We start from the raw sequence: 5,826 nt of genomic DNA, 5'->3' as shown, positions 1-5,826 counted from the left end.
ACATTGTATTTATTGATTTCTTAATGAACGTAAAATGAGTTAAGGCGACACTTATTTTGAAAACTCCAAAATCCTTTGACAACTCAACTTTAGTTTTATTCCCCACACCACACCACACCCCCCCCCCCCCCCCACCCCCCAAAAAAAAGAACACAATCTGATTCCGAGAGTCAATTCCCTAAATGGTAACCCAAGTATTGAGAATTGTCTGCTAATATCACTTTTGTTTCTTTTAGGACTCAAATATCATTTAGCAATTATTTTTTTCCTCAAAAAATATTAAACACCACAAAAGTCTCATTTTCTCCTAGTTGGCATGCCATGTCATATTAAAATCCTATTTTTTTTAATAATAAACCTATTTAATTCATATACATCATACCCATTTAACCCAATCCAATCCATGTCTTATACCCGATTTTAGATCAAAGAATCCAAAGACATAACTTTTTCCTTCATCTGGCTCCTAACATATCCATTAAATTGTCACATGAACTACCTATAAAGTTAGGGTCGAGGTTATATTACGTCTAGTATAAATTGGATCGAAAGTACTGTATAAGACATAAATTTGATTTAAGTTGAATAAAATGAGATAAATTAATATATATCTTTAAAAGATTAATATCTTCCATTCACTAAAAGTTGAGTAATTTGTAATTGGCAAAATACATCAAATCCACCCCAAACTATACCTGAAAAGTCGAGTTCACACTCCAATTATACAGGTAACCTATTACACACCTGAACATCTAAAAACTGAATTTATTACCACCCTTAAGCTGATGTGGCACAAATTATAAAAATAATTAAAAAAGAGGCGCGTTTTAATTAATTTTTTATTATTATTTTCTTTTTTTAATTAAAAAAATATATGTTTTTATAACCCCCCACCCCAACCCTCCCTTTCTTCTTCGCTGTAAACTCTCAACCACACACCCCACCCTACCTGCTCCCCTTATTCTTCTTCTTCTTCTTCTTCATTTAACATGAGCATCCCCCCCTTTTCCTCCACCCTCACGCCTCCCCCAAATGCTTCTTCTTCTAAATTTGACCACCACCACGCTACCCCCTCCCCCCTCCACCTTCTTCACCATATATATCACCACCACCAACACCAGATTTCAATAGCCACCACCTCTACTGATTTCAGTAGCCACCACTAAACCACCACCACCAAAATCAAAATACCACTGCCAACTCATCTTCTTCACCGTTCACCACCAATTCCTCTTCGTCACCGTTCACTACCAATTACACTGTAATTTGATTTTGATTTGAGAGCAAAGACTTTTTTCTTTCAATTGCACTTCTATTTTTAAAATTTGTCTTTTCATTTTTTTTTTAGTTCCTAAAAAGATTCTTGAATTCTGATTTGGATTATTCTTCCTACAAGGTTTGTAGGACAAGAATCTTCATTGTCATTGTATGGAATTAGTGTAACAGATCTTGGCCGGAAATTTTTTCCAACAAGCTTCCATTTTTCCAATCAATCTTCAATTTCTTTTATTTTTCTCTCTCACTTTAACCTGTTCTTAATATTACATTGTTAAAAATCATCAATAATGATTTGTAAATTTGGTGGTGGATTTGGTTGGCGGATCTTGAATGATGATTTGGTTGTGGGTGGTGAAATTTGTGCTTAATTTTTTTATTTTGTGGTGGTGGGTTTGATGGTAGGTTTGACGATGGTGATGGATATGGTGGTGGTAAAATTAGTGGTGGAAAATTTGGTGGTGGCGGATATGATTGTGGTGAAATTGGTGGTGGGAGTGGTGGCGGATATGGTTGTGGTGAAATTGGTGGTGGGAGTGGTGGCGGATATGGTGGTTCTAGTGAAATGGGGTGGTGAAGTGGTTTAATGATTGAGAAGATGTAATTATGAGAGGATTCTATGGTTAATTAGAAATTAATTAGTGTAAATATAATTAACAATAGAAAATCAAATGAATAAATAAAAGGAAAATAACATAAAATTAAAATTTAAAAGATATCCAACGTGGGGTTAACGTGTCGCTGATGTGGCAGCGATTGTATCACACCTCCCTTCATGCAACTGGTTATGTGTATCAAGGTGGTATTAAATTCACTTTTTAGATGTTTAGGTGTGTAATAGGTCACCTGTCACGACCCAGCCCCGTGGGCGGCGACTGGTGCTCTACTTGGACACCCAAACAGACTTACATACCGGATCGACATATCAAAGACTTAATCAAACTTAACATACATTAATTTAAGCAAATACTGGAAGCAAATATCGTCTTAAGCGGTCGCCCGTACAGAAACATCATATCCAAATCCGATAGATTGGCGGAATACACATCGCCAGATATATACACATATACAGACAAATGAGCCGTTTTGGCCATAATAGCAAACGAGGCCGCATTAAGACTCAGATCATAATCACAAACGAACAAACATGACCCATGACCCATATATATGACTACAGACCTCTACAAACCATAACAGAAACATATGACGGGACAGGGCCCCGCCGTACCCAAATAGTCACATATATACAGAATATGCATAACAGAAGATATGTACCAAAATATGAGCTCCGGATAAAAAAGGAGTACTCCAAGTGGCAGAATATGTATCTTATACCGGAGGATCACAAAACGAACGTCTGTACCTGCGGGCATGAAACGCAGCCCCCGAAGAAAGGGGGTCAGTACGAAATATGTACTGAGTATGTAAAGCATGAAGTACAGTAATCCAAGTCAGAACTGAAATAGGGAGTATGGAAAGCGGTTACAGAATCAGTATATCAAACCTGTTTTAAAAGCATAATAATGCAAATAAAATCATGCATAAGGCTCAGGAACGTGGTCACCACTCCGACGCTGGCGCCACAACACATCATACTCCAGAAGGTTTCAAATCTCCGTACAATCCCCAAACATATCATATCATCATATCATATCAAAACATCAGAACATATCATATGCCATATCACATCATAACGCCGTATATATATAAGCGGAACCCGGCCCTATGGCGAGGTCTCGGGAACCGTAACACATCATACTGCCGAATATAACATAGTGCGCACGATCACAAAACCGGCCCGGGATCCGGCGAACGATATCATAGTAGTAGGCACGAGCAGAGTAGTGCGGAAACCATATGCATATACATATTTAAATGAATTCCAAGACTCGACGAATAAATACATATACATACTGATATTAGAAGGCTCAAGGTAAGCATCGAGTCCATCGGAATTTGTATACAAAAGTTACGAACTTTCAAATTACAAAACTTTCGAAAAACACATCATAGGTCATTTTCTGAAAATATTTCATAAGTCATACTTAGAAATTCGAGTACCATTTATATTAAGAAGCTTTCAAATAACATTATGGAGCACTTCAAACGGAGCTTTAGAATCATATGCACCTATCCAAAATATACATATCCAAACTTTGGCCATATCAAATATTTTTCGGACATCATTGTGGATCCCATATTCATACTAGGAAACTTGCAGATAGCATTATGGATCAAATCAAATGGGGACTTTAAGACCATATTTTCATATCGAAATATTCATCAAAGGCTTTAGTCTTCTCGTTTTTCTTTCGAACAACATTCGAAACATAACAAATAAAATCTTTGAACATCATAGAATATGTATCCAGCCATGTGGGATAGCTTATGGAGGTCAAAGATGTTAGCCAACCTAGTGGCTCTAAGAATAGGATTTTCCTTATAAGCATACATATACATTTTGTTTCTTCCAAAAAGGATCATGCCAAAAAAGAAGGAACGATAGGCTTTACATACCTCGATCGCTCGCTAATCAATTTCCGAATCAAGTCTCGGGCTCTCCAATCTCTACAATAATATTATCAATTACCCAAAAATTAGCTACTAGTACTTAGAATTTTTAATTCTAATTAGTATTTATCTATCAAAATTTCGGCAGCACCTCCCCTGTAAATGCAACATCCCCGAGAATTAAACTCGGCCAAATTCATCAACAACCATACCAACAATACCAACAACCAAACCAATAACATTAAAAACCAATTTAAAACGCATTCCACATTAGTAACCTTCCTTTCCAACATAATTCATCAACATTCAATTCAATCACGAATTTTCAAGCCGATATCGATTCTTACATATCCACTACCAATTCAAGAGCAATTCAAACGCATTTCATACCATTTTACAAAGTATACAAAAAGAATCCTCCAAGACTAGAATTCATCCGAAATCTCCAACCTTCGGCACAACATTCACAACACATTTTTCATCTTCCCATTTCATCAACAACAACCACAATTTACACCTTAACAATTCCATTTCCATAATTACATAAATCTACAATAAAATCACAAAATTTCCTATAACAACTTAACAACAATTTTCATGCCAACTTAAACTAGAATTCTTCCATTTGCATAAAAAGGCCATTACAACACAATTAACATAATAAATAAAATTTGATCATTCCTCTCCATCAACACCCATTTTCGACCACACATACACATACCCATGATACAAAATTTTCATACTCTACATTCATTCCCACATACTACAACATATATATATATATATATATATATATATAATTCTTCCAAGCTAAAAAGAGTAGAATCCTTACCTTTTCCAAATTCTCCACTTTGTAAAAAAAGTACTTTCTTGCCTCAAAGTTTATACCACGTTGAAGAGAGTTCCGGGCTTAGTAGGAATTCACAAGAGATGAATTTTGAGCCAAAGATTTGAGCCCAACATTTTTTTTTATAGAGGCCGAATGTCCCTCTCTTTTGCTCTAATTTTTTTTTTTGTTCTTGAAAGTTCTACTAAGATGAAAAATAAATGGTCTCCCTTCCTTTAATATACATGGGTTTTACTTTATGTATGGGCTTGGGCCATGTAGTTGGTCGGCCACCCTATAGTTATTGGGCCCTTCTTTCCTTTTTTTTTTTTTTTTCATTTCATTTAGGCCTAAATTGTTGCGGGTCTTATTTTAAAATTCCCGAAACTAGTTTCTCGAATTTCCCATTTTGCCCTTGACCTTCCTCCATATTTCCACGTCAACATTTTTCATAAAACAACACATATATTAAATAAAAAAAATCAATTTGGCCTTATTTCTTACAAGTCAAAGTTATTTCGAATTTTTCCGAATATGCGAAAATACGGGATATAACATCACCCGAATAGTTGGAGTGTGAACTCGACTTTTCAGGTAGAGTTTGGGGTGGATTTGATGTATTTTGTAATTTGCAATTTGCACCCTTAAGTGATTTTTTTGTTTAACCGTTACTGTACGCACATTGAAAGCAGCTTGAGCTATTTAGCTTAAATAAATTTTAGATATGATGTATAAAATTTCGATTCGGAAAACTAAATATTAATGAAGTGTTTCGTTAGAAGATGATTAAACACTTATTATCCCAATCGGCTAGTTAAAAAAAGATTTAAGTATTTCTTTCATCAACATGGAATAAGAAAGAAAACCCAAAAAAAATAACGAAAGAAAAAGAGTTAATTAATCCGTTTGAATTAATAGAATTAGCATAAAACACACTCCATAAGGGAAAAAAATGAAATTAAAGCTAAGAGATTAATTACAGAAGGGGAATTAGTAATTGAACCGAGTTGCTCCAACTGTCGATTGAGCAATGCTTTCATTTCCTCTTTGTTTTGTTAAACAGTAAATCTTTTATCTCTCTTTCTCTTATTTTATTTTCAATGTCTTTTATTTTAGCCCTACATGGCATAAATTTAGGAATATCTATTATAAAAATTACTGTTAATCATGTGTTTCTCAAATGAAAAATGCTAACAAGTGTGAAGAAAATCATG

At 35.0% G+C, this 5,826-nt stretch overlaps 1 long non-coding RNA gene across 1 annotated transcript; it reads right to left on the bottom strand.

Moving 5' to 3' along the window:
* Window positions 1-2,250: 2,250 nt before the first annotated feature.
* LOC132610858 (uncharacterized) lies at window positions 2,251-4,790 on the bottom strand. The gene is made up of 3 exons (XR_009571335.1): window positions 4,619-4,790; window positions 2,780-3,843; window positions 2,251-2,638 (listed from the first exon to the last, which is right to left on the bottom strand). It is a non-coding gene; the product is annotated as an uncharacterized LOC132610858 (long non-coding RNA).
* Between the last annotated feature and the right edge of the window lie 1,036 nt (window positions 4,791-5,826).

The sequence above is a fragment of the Lycium barbarum genome, chromosome 9, assembly GCF_019175385.1.
Source record: "Lycium barbarum isolate Lr01 chromosome 9, ASM1917538v2, whole genome shotgun sequence".
In the NCBI taxonomy this organism is placed as follows: Eukaryota; Viridiplantae; Streptophyta; class Magnoliopsida; order Solanales; family Solanaceae; genus Lycium; species Lycium barbarum.
This window is presented reverse-complemented; position numbering and strand designations above follow the sequence as displayed.